Here is a 22926-nt window from a genome sequence, read left to right on the forward strand (position 1 = left end):
TTTTCATCAGTAGATCACAGCTCTTTGAGTTATCATGCTTAGACTCGCTCCCTCAACTCCTTTAAAACAAACAAAAAAAACCCTTGCTATGAAACGTTCTAGAAGCTACAGTTTTACATAAAAATTTGAAACTACGAGAAATTCCCTTGGTCCCATCTCATAGCAATTTCATCTCAGTTTCAACCAGGAAAAAGCACACCTCAAATTATGCAAGTCCCTGAAGGGTTAAGATCAAACTGTTGGCAGGTCTTGTTGTGATCAGTGTGGTTATCTGAGGAGGGAACATTTATCTAAATGGTGAGCCAGACTCACTCTCTCTCTCAGTCTCTCTCTCTCTCTAATTCTCTCTCTCCATACTAATACATTAGCATGTTTCAGGACTAGGGTGTGTCTGCTTTAAGATCTTAGCTATTTGCATAGTAAGGATAGTCTTGTGGTAGACTTTTCCTCTTAGACAGTGATTTTCTTAACAATGGGGGTATTATTTCCTTATAATTTTTATATTGTTTTGTAGCTTGAAAAATAAAACTTTGCATTTGCTATCTGGAGAAGGAGGAAGTGGAGGATGGGATGGAGAAGGGAAGGTTCTGGCCACAGTTTTGATGATACATCCCAGAGGGCAAAATGCCCCAGGTGGAGAAAGAGCTGCTGAGCATCTCAAACTCCTATGAGGTCAGCATTGGAATGAACTTCTGGATCCTGGCAGCCAGGGTTTCTAATCTGTACTCCTGATTCCCTTCAGATGCTGCTGAGGTGCTTCAGGGACCTTGCATCTAGGGAGGGAGACAAGGGAGGGAAATGTTATTTGGAAGCCCAAATACATAAAAACACATAGAAGGGTTCAATCAGAGCAGCTGTTTTGTTTTAAATTGTGGTAACATGTATGTACAATAAAATCAACTACTCAGTATACCTCATCAAAGTAGTATCATACAGCATCTGTCCTTTTGTGATTGGCTTATGTCACTTGGCATGATGTCTTCAAGGTTCATCCAAGTTGTATGTGTCAAATTTCTTTCTTTTTAACATTAAATTCTGTCATGTGTGTATACATTTTAAAAATCCATTTATTCATCAGCGGACATGTGGATTACTTCCTTCTTTGGCTGTTGTGAATAATGCTGCTATGAACATGGATTCTGTTTGAGTCCCTGGTTTTCATTCTTTCAGATATATACCCAGAAGTGGAACTGCTGGATCATGAGGTGATTCTCTGTTTAATTTTTTGAGGAAACTCCACGCAGTTTTCTCCCATGACTGCCCTATTTCATATTACTGCCCTCAGAGCACAAGATTCCAATTTTTCCAAATCCTTTCCAATACATGGTATTCTCTGGGTTTTTTGATACTAGCCATCCTAGTGGGTGTGAAGTGGTATCTCTCTGCAGTTTGATTTGCACTTCTTGAATTCCTAACAATGTCGAGCATCTTTTCTTGTGCTTTTTAGCCATTTATATATCTTCTTTAGACAAATGTCTAATCAAATCTTTTGCCAATTTTTAAAAACAGAGCAACTGATGTTTTAACTATTAATTTTTATTTATTTAGATTTCTGATTAAAATTTGAGAAAACAGTTCCATTGTATTTTTTAAGAAAAAATATATTTTAAAAATAGATAATCTATCCCATCTCCCATTTCCTGGGCCAGAGCTCTTCAACTGGATGCAGATGTCAATTTTCAGAGTTGTGCAATGTCTTACACTAGATGCATCCTCAGGGAGATACAGCCCCAAGTTCCAAGTTGCTTCAGAGCTAATTCTTTCCCCATAGTGATGGTATGGCCTTTTTCCAGATAAATCAAGATACTTGACAAGGTATCAACAGTTTAGAACTTCAGACCACATTCCTGGAAATAAAGGTATCTGGGAAACAGGCAATTTCTAACCTTGGGGGGGGGGGGTACTCACTGCTTTGTGAACTCCAATGCAATGTACAAGATAAAGAAGGAAAGGAGAGGAAGCACTCTTGACCTGAACCCCTTGTCTCCAAGACTGGTCTTGGCCAGACAGCATCTCTCACAACCAGACATCCCTATCCCTCACCCCTTACTGATAAAAAGAACTCAAGTGCTGAACTGAAGGGATACAAGGAAAACTTTGATTAAAAATGGGAAAGGAATGATATTTCTTGCATTTTATTCAACACTTGCCTTTCTTAAATTCCTCCCCTGGCTCTCATGCCAACATATCTGGCCATTGGGTCAAGACAGTTCAGCCTGATTCCTTAGATAATGGCTCTTTGGAGCTTATTAGGGTCCATGAATGACACCTGTCTTAGAAATTCAAGAAAGAACAGAAGCAAGTGCAAACCTTTTATTTCATTACCCAGACCTGCACTCTTCTCTTCTGGTCCAGAGTCAGTTTTCTTCTGTGCAGCCAAGGCAATCTCTTGATGGATGTAGCTCTGCTGTGTCCGTACCAAACCACAGACAATACTTAGTTTCTCAGGTCCATGAGTTATCAGCTAAGTTTCCAAATTTGCAGCAAAAACCCTAGTGTATCTATGAGTTTTCCAATCTCAGTGTTAATTGCTGTGAGGTACAGGATTGGCCTAGATTATTGGAATTCATAAGCTTTCCTCTTCTGTCCAATAGGGCCAATGTTGTTGTCCTTCTTCTGACAATTTTCTGTATTAATGTGCTAGGATTTGACATAATAAAACTACTACCACAAACTGATGGCTTAAATACCAGAAATCTATTCTCAGAGTTCTGGAGTCTATAAGTCCAGGATCAAGGCATCAGCAAGATGATGCTCCCTCTGAAGGTGCCCAGGAAGATCTGTTCCAGGCATCTTTTGTAGCTTCTGGTATTTCCTTGGCTTGGGCATCAGTAACTCCAGTCTTTGAGTAGCCTTCTTCCTCTGTGTGTATCTGAATCCACATCCACATTTTCCTCTTTATATATAAGGACACCAGTCATGTTAGATTATGGTCCACCCAAAAGACCAAAATTTAACTTGATCGCATCTATAAAGGCCATCTCTCCAAACAAGGTCACATTCTGAGGCACTGAGGGTTAGGATTCTAACCTATCTTGTTTTGGAGCAGGTAATTCAAACCACACCATATTTCAATAGCCTACCATTGCAGAATGTTAGTCTCAATTCAGATAGAGGTCAAAGTCAGGCTAGAGGTTAAACCTTTCTGGGGCTCCCCTTAAAATGAAAGTGTAGGACAAGGTCATCTTAAGGCCGTCTTCTAGCTCTAAAATATCCTAAGTTTAAAATATCCCTTCTCCTTCATCAAAACCTAGCCATTTAATGTTCATTTCCTGTGTGCCTGACTCTCTACTAAGGATTCTCTCAAAAATGGGTTAAACATTTGAAAAACACTTGAAATCAGTGAAATGATACCTGACCCAAAGGTCCCAAGGCAAGGCTCATAGGACCTAGAGAACAGTGAACCATCACAAGGTGAGTATGTTTTGAAGACAGGTAGGACTTACTAGGACCCACCAGAGCCTGCTTCTACCACCATAGACCTCTGAGTCCTCTCAGTGCTACTTACAGAGCCTGATCTCCTCAGACATCTGGTATACCAGCCTTCTCACACTTCAACCTCAGGCCACATCTGAGCTGCAGTCTCCCTCACTATCCCACCAGGAAAACTGCTCATACAGAACTACATGTTGTCCTATTTATCCTGAAAAATTAAACTGTGAGGGCTGGGAAACCACCCTACATAGGAGGCAGCCTTCAACTGACAGTAAGCCTCCTCCAAAATACTCAGCAGTCAAATTTCAAGCACTTACTAGCACAAGTTTCCATTTTGCTAACACAGACATTTGAGGCCACAAAAGTGAGATGGACATCCAGCTTTGCCTGCCCCCTGCAAGCCCATCCTCACCAGTGGGAAAAGGCAGTGGGAAGCACTGGCGTGTGTGTGCTTTCTGGTGGGAATTCATTTTCCATTTTCTTTCTTCTTTTCTTTCCTCACCCCTGCTCATTGTGGAAAATATTATAACTACAGAAACATGTAAAGAGACTTAAAAGCAATCAATCACAATCTTACCATACCGAGGCAGTTATTTGACATCTTGACATTTTTGCTTCCAGAATTTTCTCAAACCATTCTATAACATAGTTGAAATTATGTTGAATATATTATTTTGAGCCCTACTTTTTTTTTTTTCATTTGATAGTCTCACAGCACTTTGCTAAGGCTGGTTGTTAATCAACTTCATTATGAATATTATTTGGGAGACTGGCAACTCCATTGATGAAGCGGAAATCTAGTTGCAGTCAATTCTTTGGCTCCACCGGTGATTATCCTCCACATTGCTTTGGGATTTATTCAGGTCCGGGAGGGTTGGGGGAGGGGTTCTTATTTACCATTATATACTCTCCCCAAATTATAAGCTCCCTCTTGCCAGGCCACCAATGAAAGGAAAATTGGTCAAGACACTTCTTGGTATGCCAGTGAGAAAAGTGGGAATCTGAGAGTCAAGGAAATCTAGGACCAAACACGGGGCAGAGTCCCTCCAGGGACATTACCAGTTTTCTCTCAGTGTCTCAGCTCTCAGGACAAGCAGCATGAACTGGAGACATATAGCTCAGTCTTATCCTTAGCATCCGGTGGGGTCAGAGATGGGGAGCGTGAGCCCAGATGGGTAAGGCTTTGCTCATGCATAGTCTGCTGCCCCGGATACTTGCCTACCCATTGCATTTAATCCTAAGAGACTCTACAAGGTACTAATTCATCAGCCCCATTTTAAAGACAAGTCAGTGGAGGCCTAGAGATTTTAGGCGACTTGCCTAAGGTAAGTAAGGGGTCATGCTGGGATTCCAGTTCAAATCCAAAGTTTTTATACCACACTCAATTGCCTCTCAAGCTCACAGAGATGCTTCCCTTCCTTGAGAAAACTAATTAGATATTCTCTTCTATTGGCAGGCTTCTCTAAAAAAGAGAAAGAGAATGGCTGTGGATATAGTTGTTGTAGTGGATGATGTGGTATGGCAGGGAGACCCTGATTCAGGACAGAGAGACATTTGGCCCCAAATGTCATTCCCCTCCTTCTGGGTGTGTTGACACCTGATGTCTCTCAGACATTTCCCTGAATTGCCCTTGACTGAAGGGAATCACCACATCTGAGGTCAGGCCCCCTCCCCAAAGGCAGCCTGCATCCTGCTACTGGTCCATAAAAGGCTTTCCCTCTTGCCCTCAAAGTAGAATAATTCTGAAGGACCAGCCAGAGCCCATAGGGTCAGCTGAGACATTTGCTGCAGTGGCCTCTATCCATTCACTTCTATCCATAACCTCCCCCTACCCCATACTTCTTCCTTCATTCCCTTACCTTACACATACTGGTCCCAACATCACTCCCTAGTAAACGTTGTGCACATAAACCTCCTTCTCAGAGCCTGTTTCTCTGAAACTCATCTTATGACCATTAGACCATTAGTCATTAACACGCTGAGAATGAAGGAGATACAGAAGTGCCCCCTCTTCCCTCTAGGACTCTTAAAGACTGGCATATGCCCCCCGCACCAGCACCACCCCGAGGGAAGAGAGGAATGCGTGTAGGGGAGGCACCGGGCACTCTGAGAAAGCACAGGTCTGGTTGAGGAGGCAGAGCTCGGGTCTTTAGGCAGCCAGAGGATGGAGTCCAAGCACTGAACCATTGGAAGTGCCCCCACACATGAGGGAGTCAGGAGAAAAGGGACCTAGGGAGTGAGAAAGAGACTAACGCTAAAGTTCTCAATCCTGGATGCACATTAGACTCACCCGAGGATCTTTTCAAATACATTGCTGGCGGAAGCACCCTGTCTCATCATGATTCTGCCTTGACTGATCAGGGATAGGGCCTAGGCATAAGCATGTTTTTAATCTTCCCAGGTGATTCTAATGCATAGGCACCATGGGGAAGTGTTAGGCTGACAGGTGGGTAGGCAGGGAAAACTAATCTACAAGTTTACTCTGCCCCCTGCTGGACAGACCCTGAGTTACCACTTCCTGGGCCCAGGGCGGAGCTCACAGAAGGGAGACCCACCTCCTGACCCTGTGAAGGCTGGAAGACCCCTCTGATAGCACCAGTGTCCCAGCAGGGCCCTTGTGTGCATGTGATGAGTGGGTGGCCTTTTCTAAGTAGTAGACCAGCCCCAACAAGGCTACTACAAGGATCCATTCTCAATGCACGATCCCCTGAGATGCTTGTGAAACCTGTGGATTCTTTGGCCCCACCCAAACCTTCTAAATAGGAATCTCTGAGGTGAGGCTTAGAAATCCACACTTTTTAACCCCCCTGCCACATCCAATGAATCTTGTGTGCCTGTTTGAGAACTGCTACTGAGAGCTCACTTTCAGGGAAGTTTCTCCTATGCACCAGTTTGCTGATAGGAAAGTTGTGCTGCTTTCCAAAGGAGTGCTCTCCTGCTCCTGGTTCTCTAACACACACTGGCATAGGTGTTCGGGTTCCTGGATGACCAGATCAGTTTGCCAATGAGGATCTGAGCAGAGCCTGAGAATCCTCTTCAGCAAATTCTGCCCCCCCTCCCCTTTAGCAGATCTGGTAAACATGGCTTGTGAGTTGCCCCCAACATTTTTTTTTTTTTGCATTGTGCAATCGAATCAACAGTTTTGCATAATAAAAGGTTAACATGATGAGCAAACAAGAAATGAATAAAGCTTGATTGTTCAGATGCAGAATTTGCCACGGAACACACTGTACTTCACGCTTTGCCCATTGTCTCATGATTGTCCTCTCAAGACGTAAGCATGGCTCTGACTAAGGTGGATAAAAATAGATATTAATAGGCTTGTCTGCCCCACCCCAGCAGCATCTTATTATCAAAGAAGCACAACTATGTCTTTGACCTCCTGTCGTGGCATTTTGGAGTCATAACTGACATAATGGAGCTTGACTGAAGTCTTATCTTTCTTTTCTTTCTTTCTTTTTTTTTTTTTTTCTTTCTTTTTTTTTTTTTTTTTTTTTCTTTTAGGGCTGCGCTCATGGCATATGGAGGTTTCCAGGGCTAGGGGTCTAATCAGAGCTACAGCTGCAAGCCTATGCCACGGCAACACCAGATCCAAGCCTTGTCTGCAAACTACACCACAGTTCATGGCAACACTGGGTCCTTAACCCACTGAGTGAGGCCAGGGATCGAACCTGCAACCTCATGGTTCCTAGTCAGATTTGTTTCCACTGTGCCACAATGGGAATTCCTGAAGTCTGATCTTGCTAAGACACCTCTGTGTAGTCCTCAGACACAGAGGACAGCTTTAACTTCCTCATTTGGTTACTTAGTAGTGGCACCAGCATCCATAATAATGAAATGATTTTGATCATCTTTCATAGATAGTGTGTCAGTGGACAGTTAGCAGTCCCATAAAGAGTGCTGTGCAGACTTTTCTGCTGGTTCAGATGCAGGGTTTCCTTTCCTCTTTTTCTCTAAGCACGCCCACTGCTCTCATTCCCACCCCAACCCCCCACCAAAGATTCATTTCTTTGCTCTGTTGTAATTCCTTTCGTTGCCCCAAGACTAGCTTATAAATACAGACACCCTCTTCAGGACATTCCTTTCCTTCTATCCCCCCAGATGAGCATAGGCATCCTTTTAGATAAGTTTCCTTGCTCATTTCATTGGGAGACAGAAGGGGAACCCAGAAATCCACAGGCAGACACTGCACTGGGTTACCCAGCCTCTCCAGAATCATTTACTTAGAGCATCCCTGGAGGTCTCTGCCATCATGCCTGAGAGCCTCTTTTCAGGCAAATGGTTCAAAACTAAGCAGTCCCACCACAGCCCCGTGTGGACTTAGGTTGGTGCTGAATTCACCAGGTTCAGTGAATTTGGGGTGATGCTTTATAGTTCCTGCAAGAAGCTGCTTGTCATCCTTCATCCTGGGCATGCTGCCTCTTCCTCCCTGAGGTCTGCTCACCTCCAAGGTCAATCACTGACTTTTCCCGGGAAGCGTGGTTTCCCACGTGGTTACCAAATGCCCTTCCTCTCTCTTCAAGCCATTCCACACCGACTGTGACCCTTTCTTACCTGTACTTGACCCTACTCCACTCCTTCTTCCTTTTGGGAAGAAGATGGGGTTTTCCACAGGCCCCTGGGGTAGCTCCAGCATGAAAGTAGGGTGTCAGCTTACTCTAACCCACCCAGGTATGTGACTGCCCTAAGCCATCTAGCCTCCAATTTCCGAGAAATCCTTTCCTGGGGATGCAGTCCAAGAAGGAAGCAGTAATAATAGGCTTGTGTCCTATTCCCTCACCTATTTGTGGACTCGGGACGGTTCTGGTCCATGCCTCCTCCTCGGGCTACAATGGCAGTGACCACCTTTGGGCCTGGGTCCACTGCTTTCCACTGACGGAGCTTACCCCGAGGGATGCTGGAACACTAGTGGGGGCATAGCAGTGCCCAGTGACCCTGCCCCAACACAGACACACATCTCTCAGGGCGCTGGTCTCGTGTCCTTTCGTATAAGCAGGACTTGGGTTTCCCCGTTTCCTCTTCCACCATGGCCACTATATCAGAAGGCAGGGAAGGGATCCATCTTCTTTCAGCCCTCCCCCCACCCCATCATGAAGGTCTCCACCTGGGTAGCAGAGCTCATTTCTCCTTGGCAAGATGCCTCTGTCTTTGTCACATCAGCAGCGTGTGGCAACACCAAGAATACAATGCCAGGTTCTGTTGGCCTTTCAGATAATACCTAAGTGTGTAGATTTACCTGTTATTGAAGCAGAACTGAATAAATGAATGAATGCAGATGAGTTTCACTTCCCTTTCTGGACTTGCTCTTTCTCAGTGTCAGGCTTTCCTTCCCAGGCCTGGGGCATCACCCTTACCCTTCCCAGGAGAGTCCATAATTTCCACCTTACATGTCCCAACCTCTCTCCTAACCTCATTCCCCTAAACTCCCACCAGCCAGGTACTATGTCTGGTTTTACTAAATAATAGCCGCCCTTTATTGCATAGTTACTATGTATCAAACTTAGTGGTAAACAATTCACCTGCCTTTGCTTTTATATTTTTATTCTCATGATGGCCCATGAGTTAGATTCTGTTATCATCACTATTTTGGAGGTAAGGAAACAGGCTTAGCATTAAGTAAAATTCCATGATAAATAACTGGTAATGCTAGAACACTTTGGTTGGAAAACTTGAATATTTATAATGCTTCTCTTGACCGTCACGTTCGATTTGTCACCCATTGCTGTGAGCCTAAGAGCATGGCTTGCCAGTTCCTTATTGTCCAGCATGCAGCCCAAGGCACAGCCCTCAAGCTGCGTAAGACTGCACTGCGCATGTCTTGGCACTAAGAAAAATAATCTTGCTTTGTTGACTTGACCTTTTCCACCCACAGAAGAATGTAAAAATACATGAAATCTGTTAGATGATCCATCTGATTACATGGCAAATACTCTGTATACCTGTTTGCCTTACCATAATAGTCTCCTTTGTCATATTTTGCAGGAACATTTGATTTAATCCCCTAAATCAACACTAACTTTGTTTTCTGATAAAGGAAGAAGAGATGGAGCTTATTAAATTGCACAAGACAGGGAAGAGTTTACCCTGGGGCTATGCTGGAGGATAGTGATGGGAAGGAGGGGTCCCAGAGGGGCTCTGGGGTTCTGGTCATGTTGTCTCTTACTCTGGGTGCTTTCACTTCATGCAAATCCATCAGGCTGTCCACTTGGGATTTGTCCTCTCTCACCATGCTCACCCCCCACCTGGACCACCTTGCTACCCTCTTCTCTTGGCGGGCTCCCCACCATCTATCACTCCTTAGCGGGGCCTCCCACAACCCCTCTGTCAAGATGAAGTTTCCCTCTGTTACACTCTCATGGATCTGTAAATGCCCTCTACAACCCTGACCACAAGTGACACTATTCAGCTGATTTGGGGGAGTACTTGTTTCCTGTGTGTCTCTTTCACCAGTTTCAAAACAGCCGGGGCTTATTTTGTCCCCTGGGCCTCACGCAGTGCCTGGCCCAGCTGGCCACCAAGAAATAATTCATAAAGGAAATGATGGAGTGGGGAGAGGGGGAAGAAGGCACAGAGACAAGAATATATGGGTGGAAGGAAGAAAGTGAAAAAGGAAGAGAGGGCAGGAGGAAGCGTTGTCTCCAGAATCTGGTGTTTTGAGGCAAATACCACAAATATATGTCTATTTTTTCATTAATTATATTCGTAGAACTGTGTGTTTACGATTCTCACTCTATTTTTGGTGAAAGTTCTGACAGAGTGTATTCCCTGGGGTGTAGGCATCCCAGGAAATAAAAATATGAGGGAGACAAATGAGAATTATAATCCTCACTGCACAGTCAGTTAAGGCTCAGAGAGGATGGGACTTACCCAAGTCAGCCCAAAATTGTAGAACTGGGGTCAAAACCTAGCCATTGAGGCATTCCCACCATGGTTCAGCAGGTTAAAAATCCAACTAGTATCCATGAGGTTGCAGCTTGGGTTAAGGATCCAGGATCCAGCACTGCTGCAAGCTGCAGTGTAGGTCGCAGATGTGGCTCGGATCCTGTGTTACTGTGGCTGTGGTGTAGGCTGGCAGCTGCAGCTCTGATTCAACACCTAGCCTGGGAACTTCCGTGTGCTGTGGGTGTAGCCCTAAAAAACAAACAAAACCACCCAGTCATCACGTGACCCCACCTCATCCACTGAGCTGCCTCCCACGGGAGGTGGTCCAAGCCACTTCACAAATGCTCTGGCTCTTCGTTCCATGCCCCAGGTCCCACCTCTTCCCAACCATCAATCACAACGTGCAGATGGATCCAGTCACCTCAGTTCCTGGTGATTTCCACATTTTTTCTTGCTTTACCTATTTCATCGTCCTTGCCTATGGGAGTGAAAAATGTTGCCTTGCAGCCATCAAGCAGCCCTCAACCACCACAGCCACCCCAGGTGGTGTACTCCGAGGGAATTGGGATGGGAAAGCATGGGATTCTGGCCCTAGACAGCTGAGGAGCCTGTCAAAGGAATGATTTCAAGAGTTCCCATCATGGCACCGTGGAAACAAATCTGACTGGGAACCATGAGGTTGCTGGTTTGATCCCTGGCCTTGCTCGGTGAGTTAAGGACCTGGTGTTGCCATGAACTGTGATGTAGATCATAGATGCAGCTCGGATCCTGTGTTGCTATGGCTGTGGCATAGGCTGACGACTAAAGCTCCGATTAGACCCCTAGCCTGGGAACCTCCTAGATGTGGCCCTAAAAAGCCAAAAAAAAAAAAAATCCAAAAATAAGGAATGATTTCAATGAGCCCAGACCCTTGCATCTTCCCATACAGAGAGAAGCGCTAAATTCCTTAACTTGAGCTATCTGGTTTTCTTTAATTAACAGTTCTCTTTGATATTCTGACTACCTGGGCTTTGTTGCAAAAACCTATACACCCTGGCTCCTCAGAGCTATCTCAGAGGCAGCCCTCTGGCTTAAGTCTTCAGGAAGATCTCCAAATGAAACAGAATTCTCAACTTTGAGGCTATGCGTTTTTTTCAGTTGACCCCCATGATGTAGGGTGAGCCATGCTGTTAGGGTTCTGCAGTCAGGAAGCCTCTGCTTTCTACGCCTCATCCCTTTCTCCATGATCCATTAAGCAGGGTTGAGGCAGAAACCTTCCCCGGGTCTCTCCATGCCCTGGGGTTAATGGGCTCTGCATTTATTTGCAGAAAGGAGATGCTCTTTCTGCAGAAAAGCCCATCTGAAGGGATTTGCTTTGAGCGTCTGCGCTTGATGTGGTGATGGCATGTCCAGCGTGAGAATGAGGCACGAAGGAGGGCCCTTCCCTTCTTCTCTCAGCATATCCTCCAAAGTAAAAAAGAAAGAAATGGAATTATCTGGTAACAATGTAAGACCACAACTCAGGCAGCCAAGAAAGACAACGCTGGGGCTCCAGGAAGTGTGATAGGATCAGGTGGAGAAAGGCTTGGGGTGGAGCATCTTTGGGGACGACTTCCAGTTAAATCCAATATCCTCACCTGGAGGCACCCTGGCCACAGGCTGGAGTCATTGTTTAACTAAGGTGGAGCACACCTGCTCTGCCCATATAAGGAAGAGTCTGAGGGGAAGAAGCAGGCAACAGTAGCGCTGCCCAGACGGACCGCCAGCCCTTTCTCCAAAGTGACTGCCACTGTCCTGGCCACCAGTCCCCCGCGCCCTTCTTCATCCTGCAAATCTGCTGCTGCTGAGCTGTGGGGCCCACCCTGCAAGAATCCTGCTGACTAAGCTCCGTCATCTGGGAAACAGGTATAGTCTGAGTGGTGACCTTCCAGGGCTTTGGACCAAGACGGTGCTTTGAACTTTAGTGAGCAGGTAAATTTCCCCAGAGTGTGTCTTAGCTCTGTACTCTGACTCTCCAGAGATGTGTATTCAGTAGCTCTGAAAAGCAGTTATCTTTGATGCAAAGAGTCCAAGGACAAGAATTAAGCAAACAAGGGCAAAGGGTGAGTTGACTCCCTAAGATAACCTAAACTTTGCACATTTCCTACAGTGAGACGATCCCTCCATCCCCGAGTCACCTTGGCTTTCTTCTTATTCCATTACCACCTGGGGGACTCCACTGTTATAAAGTTACCCTGACGGCAGGAACCATGTCTTTGCTCACCATTGTGTAGTTTCTGACATACAGTTGGTGGTTAATATTTGCCCAAGGGAGGAGTTGGGCCTGGGGTTTGCCTTTCACTTTCTAATGACCTGAATTAATAATTTTAACAATTGGCAAAACTACTTTCATCACAAAAGGCCGAGCAACACTTTGGAGATTCAGATGCTTCCTGTTGCCTTAAAGCTGTTTCCCAGTCAATGCTTGTGCTGCTGTGGTTGCAAAAAGTTGTGGACTCTTTGAGATGTGACTCTGTCGCCAGGGAGACAGAGCCCCAGCTGTGTTGCATGAACCCAAGTTAACCAGGTTAGAATGAGTACAGACATTTTTCCTCCACGGTTACAGTTGACTTATGACCCACCAACTGCCTTGTTTTTGCCGGGACAGAAACAGCACTTTGATGACTCCCAGATGGCATGATCTGAACCTTCCATCAGCAGAGCTTCTTGAATTGGCCCACCTGTACCCAATTGGACCTAAACTTTGTTTTTATGGGTGACAGCTACAGGAGGGTTCAATTATTAGCATATTGGTTTTTGAAGATGTAGTAATCTACCAGTTGTCTAATAGGCAAGAATTTTATGTAATGTAAGCTCCTTATCCCCAGTTTGCAGATGGAATAAGAAAGGTACCTAGTGAATGATTTTCTGCTAAGCAAGATGCAAATGAGAGTTGGGTTATGTTGTTCCTGGCACACTGTATGTTTCCAGAAACTTGTCTGTGTCTTCTACATTGTCCAATTTGTTAGCATATAACTATTCATAGTATTTTCCTTTTTTTTTTTTTTTTTTTTTTTTGGTATTTCTGCAGTATTGCTTGTTAATTCTTTTTTTCTTTTCTTATTTTGTTTACTTGGATCCTCTCATCTTTGCGAGCCTGGCAAAAGTTAATCAATTTTGTTTATCTTTTCCAAAAAAAACCTCTTGGTTTCATTAATCTCTTCTATTATCTTTTTGATATGTTTTATTTACTTCCTCTCTGATTTTCATGTCTTTCCTTCTGACTTCGGGCTCTGTTCATTCTTTTTCTAATTTTTTTAGGAGGTAGGTTAGGTTGTTTGACATGTTCTTGCTTCTTGAAGAACTGTATCACTGTGTACTCCCCTCTTTGAACCACTTTTGCTGTATCTCATAGGTTTTTTGAGTGTTGTGTTTCCATTTTCATTTGATTTGGCGTATTTTCTGATTCCCTCTTTGATTTCTTCATTGGTAAGATTCAGTGAATGATTCACTGGAAAGAATGCTTTGGAAGGAAAGATACTAGTAGGAAACATACAAATTAATGGTCATCCTACTGCCTCTGAGGGCTTAGTCTCTGCCTAGCACAGCTTGATGCTACCATTGTGTGTTCTCTGATATTATAATTTGGGCATGTTACATAACCTCTCTGGGTCCCAGTTCCCTCATCCCTAAAACATAACAATAGTGCTCGCTTCGGCAGCACATATACTAAAATTGGAACAATACAGAGAAGATTAGCATGGCCCCTGCGCAAGGATGACACGCCAATTCGTGAAGCATTCCATATTTTAAAAAAATAATAACAATAGCATCTGTCTAGATAATCTATGTAAAGTATTTAGCATTGCCTGGCACATGGTAAGTGTTGAAAACATTTTAGTTGTAACTGTGGATATTATTTGAGCCTGGGTTCTCTACAAAACAAAGTTTGAGGAAAAGGTGAAGTGCTAAGCTTCACTGGGAGGGGCAATACCAGGGCTGTGAGAGTGAGGGAAATGGGAAACCCTGAAGAAACTCTGTGAGGAGAGGAGGATGGGAAGTAATTCAAAGTGACATGCCTCCCATCTCTCTTCACGAAGAGGCATGGGCTGCTTGCTACTTGGCTAAAACAGGACATCTGTGTTCTAGCTTTGCAGAAATACCTTGCCTTGGAATAGTCTATGTGAGAGAGGTGAAAGAGGAAATTTACATGTGGGTTCCCTTTTGTCTCCCATCTCTTACTGGTCAAAGTTTGCCCCATGGGTCATTAATGCTTCTGAACCACTGGCTTGTGCCCTCTGGCTGCATGGCAGCTACTGGGAAACCCAAATCCTACTCCCTAAGGCTTGGCACCTCATCTGAGTTCAGGAGTGGTCAGAAGAGTCACTTATTTGCCCAAATCAGCCCCCAAAGAGAGCTCAGAGTCCCAGGGACCAAGAGAGTCTGAGATAGCACATAAGATTAGTCCATTACAGATCAAAGTATCATTATTTGCAGGACACTGGGCAAGGCACTAGCATTTCCTGATCCTAGGAAGGCACCTCTTTCTCCCATGAGATGACCATGAAGGAGTTCTGGGGTAGACTGGGCCATCCCATCTCTCCTCAGTGTTGGGAGGAGGTCAGACTGAGTGCATCCTTCAATCTCCCAAAACTTTACAATGCAGACCCTGCCATTGACAGACAGTAAGAAAGCCATGGCCATGCAAAAAACTAGAGCAGAATCAAAAGGAGAATACTGTGTTTTTGTTTTGTTTTTTGTTTTTGTCCTGCCACCCTTGGGGACTCTCTCTCGGATAAACACGGTACATGGAACACCAATTCCAGGAGCTGCTGCTGGGAGCTCCTTGATGCAAAGATGATCAAAAGCATGAGTGAATATTGCCTTCTGCCTTCCCCTCTTTGGAAAGTCATGATTCAGTCTGACATATAAAGGCCCAAATAAAGAAACAGACTGAACCAAGTGCATCAGCACCTCCCGTACTCAGCGCTGGTTGGAAGCATTGCTTTGGATCGTGGGGACCCTGGGTTTGATCACCATCCCTATTCCCAAATTCTCAGGAAGCACTTCTCTGCCATGGACTGCTTCTTACTTAGCACACACCTTTTGAATAAAGAATTCTGTAATAGAATGTGAGGACATGCAGGCTCACTAATCTATGAAGCTTGCTCTCCCAAAAAACAACCAGGAGAGCTCAGCCAGGCATTATTAAGATAGCTGAAGAAAGTGATCCCTAAGGAGCCTTCCAACCCCCTTGTAATCCACAAGGCTCATGTTGAAAGGCAGCAGCAGGTCATCTCATGCAGCTCCTGAGTTGCCCCAGGAGCAATCAATTTAGCTAATAAGTGCAAATATTTGAGATGATGTAGGGGTGTGGAAGTGAAGGCCTGCCTCACTGCTTCCCCCTCTGGTGAGGTCTCTCTGAGATGTTTTGTGTACCAAGGCTAAAATGATCAGGGTGGTGGGCTGTCCCTGAGTCCTTGGGCTAGAGGACAACTGTAGCATTGGGGCTAACATTCTTACTCTGCCAAGTCGGCCACAAGAGACCCTTAAAATTGAAAGTGGCCAAGACTTTTTTGTTTGATTTCTCTCTGAAAGTATGGTCCCTTGGTTAGTACTGCCCCCTGGTCACTGGCTAGGTCAGCCCTGCCATGCCAATGAGTCCAGCCTGACCAGGAACTTCTAGGCAATGCAGAGAACTGAGCCAGACCCCATCACCACCTGGGGACTAGACAGCCTGGGGCCCATCTCCATCAGAGCTGACCACACACCCGCCTTCAGGAAGTACAGCCAATGACCCACATCTGGATCTGATTGGCTCTCAGTGCCTGAGGTCAGAGGTCCCAGGAACACGTCCCCTTGTTCTCTTAGCCAAGAGTCCTGCCTTCTCCTGAGTCTAATCCTTAGCCAAGAGGCTGCCAACCAGCTGAGCTACATCATAAAGCTCCAGCTCTGAAATCTCCAGCTACCTTTTAGGAACCAAAGCAAATTCCTCTGGTATTGGCCTGGGGAGAAATTCAGGGCAGAGGCATTCAGGATGGGCTGGCTTCTAGGATGCAGCCAGGTGCCTCAGAGTCCATCCTGGTCCAGCGCCGCCATCTCCCTCTGATGCTCTTTCAGAACCCTGCCTTCCTCCTTTATCCAGATGGGCACAGGATCTGCCTGTGACTCCCTGCCCCCTCACCTGTTTCAGCCTGTAGCCCAGGCAGCAGGAGCGAGGCCAAGGTTGCTGTGGCAGTGTCTCCATCCCATCTCAGGCTGGGGGGATGGAGGCAGTCCCTCTCCCACCTGGCCTGTCCTTCCCACCACCTCCCCTTCAGAACCCCCCCTTAAAACGGGCTCCTAGACCATTTCTGCTCCTTTCTCTGCCTACGGTCTCTCCTTTTTACCCCAGCCCCCACCTTCAAAGGCTCCAGCCTTCTTGGAATTTTTAAGGGTGGGGGCGAGAAAGGATGAAGGAAGGGGCATGGGAATTCTAAGGGCTTTAAACCCCCCTCAACCTGCTTTTCACGCACCTGCTTATCCACACATGTTCACACACATTCACACGCAGAGTTGTATTCTGAATTCACTCTTTCATGATGCTCTTCATCAGATTGAACTCAGAAAGCTCTTGTTTTCAAAAGACTTCTGCCCTCCCATGGGGCTGGCCCGTGCCCTATCCCCAACCCCTCAAGCATGACCCCAGCCGCTTGGATGGAAGTTTGTCTTCACAACAGTCTCAGAGCAAATAGCCTGGCCTGGGCCTTCTTGTGCCAGGCTATCATCACATGCCAGAGCTGGTGGGATAAGGGAGTCTCTCCCTTACAGTGCGTGGCTGCTAGTGCCACTGTACCTCTCTCCGCAGTCCCCTACCCCACACCATGGGGCAGGGGGTGACACTAGCAGAACCAGGCTACAGGCCTCTGCCCACTCCCCTCTCTGGCCTCCACAGGCCTGAGATGCCCAGAGGTGGCCAGGCGCAGACTGGAATGTCCAAGGTCCACCTGCTGGTATCCTCTTCTGTCCCCTGAGTGTGGACAGAGGCATCACCCTGGATCTTCCCTTGTGGGTCTGTCCCAGAGAGGGGGGCTTCACAGAACTTCATCACAGAGACTCAGCCGCTACGCATCTCTTCTCCAGGGGGGACTTGCATGCTTGCCTCTGGAGGGGAGAAGACAGGTGTTTGGGTACAGTTTGGGCGCCATCATATGCTGGAGTCGCAAGTGGATGCCTTTCGTTCCTGGACTTTGTCCTCCGCATCTCGGCCCTCTCGTTCCTCTCACTCTCTTCCTCGCCATCTCCATCTCCCCTGAAGGCTTTCCTGTCTTTGTCTCTCTGCCCCACTCTGTCTGGGTCTCCCCATCCTACTCCTTGTCTCTGTCTCATCCATTAGCTCTTTCTCTTTGTCTCACTTTGCCGAAAGCCTAAGAAGATAGGCGGAGAGGAAAGCCTTTAAGAATACATTGATTGTCTAAATGTGGCTCCAACTTTCAAAGAAATTTTTTTTTTTTTTTTTTTTTTGTCTTTTAGGGCCACACTAGTGGCATATGGAGATTCCCAGGCTAGGGGGCGAATCAGAGCTGCAGCCGTGGCCTACACCACAGCCACAGCAACACGGGACCTGAGCCACGACTGCGACCTACACCACAGCTCATGGCAAGGCTGGATCCTTAACCCACTGAGCGAGGCCAGGAATCAAACTCGTGTCCTCATGGATGCTAGTCGGGTTCACCAACGACAGGAACTCCTCCAAAGAAATTTTTTAAAGGCCCTAAACTCAATGCACACAGTGCCTGTCTCGTCCTCTCTGGTTCGTGCCGCTGGGAAGCAAGCCGTCTGGAACAACCTGGGGAATATGGGTTGGAAATAGTAGCTCTTAAGCAGATTATACTTTGATATATGACAGGCCCCAGCTTCCTAAATCCCCCTAATTTGCTTAAGAAGGAGCTTGAATTAGCTAAGTGGGAGTATATCCTCTCTTCACAGAGGGGAAAAAACCATGCCCAGAAATCCAAGATCATACCAAGTATTATATGGTGTTTCTGGGGACACATATCATTATAGAACCAGAAAGAAGGCTCTGCCTTGTCCTCAGAATACATCGACAGTCTGCTCAGGAACTTTCTAGGCCTCTTTGTGATTGAATGACATGGCAAAACACTTCAGGGGTGGGAAGAATTGTTTCATGAAAAGGCATTTCCTTTTTTGTGTTTGCACATGATGAGCCTAACTTAACTGCAAGGAATACTGTGTTGAGTGGGTTCCTGTTTATCGGCCTGTCCAACAGTATCAGATAGGGTCCATAAGCAGAACATTCTCAGTTCCAAAAACACAGAGCATGACAGCTGCAAAGCACTTAAGAGTAAGTCCTGCTTTCTCAGTGTTCCAAATGGGAAACTGAGGCCAGAGGAGAAGCAAGGCTCAGGGCTTTGTAGAGCAGCACACACTCCCTTCTGCCAGGCAGGTGCTCCCTTCATTACCCCACAGGGTGCCCTGGGAGGGACTCACTGGCTGAGGTCTCTGTGTCCCCCGAAGAAGTCAGGTCTACATGGCGAGGCCACCAACAAGAAGAGGGTAGGGTGGCACCATCTATGGGCCATGCAGAGCGATTTCTCCTTTCTGCCCTCCTGCCAGGCTGTTCTTCTCCTTGGCAGTTGGCCTACTGAACCCAGAGTCACTGTCAAGCAGTGGATAGTTCTATTCAAGCCCTCACTCCGCTGGCTTCTGTTCCTCATCTGGGAAGCTTTGGCACTCTCTAAATCTGTGACCGCAGGGGAGCGTTCTTTCATGACTCCCTCTCCCGTGGCCCTGGGCTTAGAGATTATCTCAGACCCCACTCAGCCCTAGTGAAAGGACGGCAAGATGCCCCTTGGCAGCGACCAGGACAAGCTTTGCTTCCATGCCAGATCACCAGCCTTGAAGCTGGGTCCTGGGCAGGTGTCTATTCCAAGTGCTGTCCAAAAGCCTCTGGTTTGATCTCCAGCCTCAGTTTCCTCTTCTGCCGTGAGAGCCCTTGCCCTGTGTGGTCTTTCTTTGAGGCTGCCTTTCTGGGGGCCACAAGCCCCATTCAAGGCTTTCAGGCCACCAAGCCGGGCAGGGAAACTTGCTGCGATGACTCTGAAGTGGGGGACTGACCCAGGCAAAGCGCTGGTCTAGGTGTTTTGTTCCATTTTAAAACCCAAAATTGATGTTCATTTTCACCTTGACGCCACTTCATTACCACCTCTCCTTGAGAAATAGTCAGTGTCTCTCCAACTCACAGTAGATTTGCTTATGCACAAAATTCCTTTTTTTCCGCTCTTTCTCCCTCCCTCCCACTCCTCCCTCTTTACTCTGTCTCTCCTTAAATTTCTCCCTCCTCTCTCTCTCCCCCCTCTTTCCCCCTCCCCTCTCTCCCCCCTCCCCTCTCTCCCCCCTCCCCTCTCTCCCCCCTCCCCTCTCTCCCTCCTCCTCCCCTTCCTCTCTCCCTCCTCCCTTCCTCTCTCCCTCCCTCCCCACTCCTTCTCTCTCTTCCCTTCCCCCTCCCTCTTTCCCTCTCCCTCTCTTCTCTTTCCCACAAAGCCCTGAGGTGTGTGAGGTGGTACACAGCTGAGAGTGGCTCGCGTGGGGCTTTTTTTTCCGCCAGAGAGCAGTTAAGTGCCTTATTTTCCCCACTCGGGTGGCTAAATTATTCTCGATGTGTTAAACAGTATAATTAAACACATACACACGCCAGTGCGCCAGGTCCCTTCCCCCACCCTTCCTTGCTCCTTGTCAGCAGAGAGCACATCAGCCCCAGCCTTCAAGCTCTGTTAGTTTTAATTTGAGTTGTGGAATTAGTAATGGGTTTTGCCGGAACACTGTTGTGGGAAATAGATCGCTCCTCGTGCGGGGTGTGGGCACCATTTCAAATGAGTATTTGTTAAGGGGAACACCGTCCCTTGTCGTGTTCTGCTACATTACATCAGATTTATTTCCATTGTTCTGAAAAACACCAGTCAGGAGAGAGCTGCCTGCATGCTCCCAGCTGGGAGCAATTGAACACCGCTTCCTGTTTCTCAGTGGATTGAAAACAAGATGCAAACAGAATCTTCCTTTGTTGCTGGGGTGTGCTAAGCTCATCCTGGAGGCACAGTCACTAGGGCAAGCCCTGCACTTGTCACTGGGAGGTCTGTCCTACCATATCACTGGCAGAAAGTGACTGGATGATTTGGTGGCAAAAGGATGATACTGAAGAAAATCAGCTGAGTGGAGAGAACCACAGCAGATCCAGGTGAGAAGATGTGGCCAAAACAGAGATTCTTTTGCACCCACCTTTTTATAATCATCTGACTTCAACTGAACTAGTTCCATTGAAGAGCACTCATGCCCGCCTTGCTCTGTAGTTATTCATGCCATTAGCAACTCTTTCCTTTGGTGCTGGCCAAGAAGGCAGCCACTAGCCTTGTGAGGCATTTAAGTGTAAGTTGGGGAGTTCTCATTATGGCTCAGTGGGTTAGGGACCTGACATAGTCTCCATGAGGATGCGGCTTCCATCCACGTCCTTGTTCATTGGGTGAAGGATCTGGCTATGCAAGGTCACAGATGCAGCTCGGATCTGGTGTGGCTGTGGCATAGTGTAGGCCTCAGTTGCAGCTCTGATTTGACCCTGCCAGGAACTTCCATATGCCACAGGTATGACCATAAAAAGATAAGTAGGTAGATAATGTAAGTTAATTAAAGTTCAGTTCCTTAGTTGTACTTGCCATATTTCAAGGGCTTAAAAGCCACAGATGGCCAGTGGCTATTATATTGGACTCAATTCTGGGGACATAGGTCTACTGTTGGAAGTCCAGGAGATAACAGGCCAATGCCTGCTGTGCCCAAAGGGCCGAGAGTGGGCACCCAAAGAGATCCTGACAGGGTGATGGTCGTGAGACCTTCGGAGGCAGGGAAGCAGCAGGGGGGACCCCAACTGTGGGATCAGAGGTGGTTCAATCGTACTGTCTCAGACCAAGCTTATTCTAGAGGGTGGAGATCAGGACTGTAGGGCTGGATCTGACAGTCACTCTAAGTCCTTCACTCTCTCTCTCTCCCAATAAATTCTCTCAATAAACTTTCTTCTAGATTTCCAACTTCCCAGGAAGTAATCTCTAGGTTCCCTGTGTGCTTCGCTAATGGCATGTTTGTGCCAATTAGAAAGAGCAATCACCTTTTCTCAGTGGCTATAACTGCAAGCCAGGAAACTCCCTGCGAGCAGACTGCTTCCTCTCTGACCAAGCACCCCTTGCTACTCTAAGACCTTTCTTTAGCTACCACTGAGGATGTTATGTACCTCTTGAAATGTGGTCCTCAGAAGTGAACACAGTGGGTTTGATGTCCATGTAAGGCCAAGGGCAGCTCTGTGCAGGGGGCTGAAGCCATCCTGTCTAGAGCAACCCCTTACGGCTGTCATAGCAGTTCACGTTGTGCCAAATTGCTCACCACATGGTCTCTTTAAAGTAGAAAGTCGAGTAAGCCATACCAAATATTTTTGAAATGAAATTTAGCCAAGGCAGATCCCACTCACTGTTTACTTGCACGGTTAACTTTTAAATGTGAAGACAGATTTGCAGTTTCCTTGGTTAAATTCCATCTTCTTGCTTTTGAGTTCTTTTAGAATCTTGATTCTGCCATCTGCTTGGTTAATGGTTTTTGTTTTCTTGCTATTATTAAAAATGTTGAAAGAGTTGAAAAGTATCTTCATTTTCATTTCAACAGCTTCATCTAGAACCAAGATAAAAATGTTAGGGCAAGAGTCAGAGTTCTGTGACTATTGCAATGCAGTGATTCCAAGATAATTCAGAATTATTTGGATCTCTGCTTCAAACTGTGAATTATATATATTCTATTTTATTTGTGCCACACTACACTGCACTTCTGTACAATACTATAGGATACAACTTATCCAGTCTAGCGTGCTAGTCTGGCTTTAACATTTTATATATAAGGAATAAAAGGTAATTTTATCAAATACTTTTTAAAAATCAATACTTCTTTATGAATATGTGTATATGTAATATATAACTCAACACATATGATCATGTATATAGGCTTCTCCTGTTCCTCTGAAGTTGGAGCTCTATGTTTAGAGGCCAAAAAAAAAAAAGAGGAAAGTTAAGAAATTGATTTTGGTAAGGCTATATTTGCTTCTAGAAATACACACATTATTTCCTAAAGTACTCAAAGTTTTTCTTCGCAAGTCCACTTCAGAATTTTACTCTGAATATCATATTTCTTAAAAATATTATTATAGAGCTATAGAGCTATAAAAAGTTTTCAAAATCAATCAGATTAAATACATTAATTACAAATAAACTTCCTGTTTTTAAAGAGAGACTCTCTCACAAAGTTTCTTATATTAATAGTCCCATAAGAATTAATATTCAGTTCAGTTAATAAAAATTAAACTTCTAAGCAAAGATTGATAACAGATTTATATTTGTACAGTGTGAAGAATATCCGTGTTCATCCAAAGGCACTGTAAAGAAAGTAAAAATACAAGCTACTAACTGGGAGAAGATGTTTACAACAATATGACCATCAAAATATGAATATTCAGAGTAAATAAAGAAATTCTACAAATCAATAAGAAAAAAGATACCTGTAGACAAATGGGCATAAGATCTGAATATTCATTTCATACAAGAGGGAATGTGAATGAAGAATAAA

At 45.7% G+C, this 22926-nt stretch overlaps 1 protein-coding gene and 1 non-coding gene across 3 annotated transcripts in view; both read left to right on the plus strand.

Moving 5' to 3' along the window:
* Positions 1-22926, plus strand: part of CAPN13 (calpain 13) — a 179741-nt gene that overhangs the window by 78518 nt on the left and 78297 nt on the right. The window contains exon 1 of one of the 2 annotated variants that reach the window (XM_021087661.2): positions 12000-12201. The exons of the other annotated variant lie outside the window; for it this stretch is intronic. The gene's annotated coding sequence lies outside the window, so the exon portion shown is untranslated. Of the gene's footprint in view, positions 1-11999; positions 12202-22926 lie in introns of those variants that run through there. 2 annotated transcript variants of the gene reach the window in all.
* On the plus strand, positions 13981-14087 carry LOC146404895 (U6 spliceosomal RNA). The gene has a single exon (XR_014842696.1). It is a non-coding gene; the product is annotated as a U6 spliceosomal RNA (small nuclear RNA).

The sequence above is a fragment of the Sus scrofa genome, chromosome 3, assembly GCF_054392235.1.
Source record: "Sus scrofa isolate SSC_HxYL_T2T_F1_AM1 chromosome 3, Sscrofa_HxYL_maternal_Yorkshire_Landrace_v2.0, whole genome shotgun sequence".
Lineage (NCBI taxonomy): Eukaryota > Metazoa > Chordata > Mammalia > Artiodactyla > Suidae > Sus > Sus scrofa.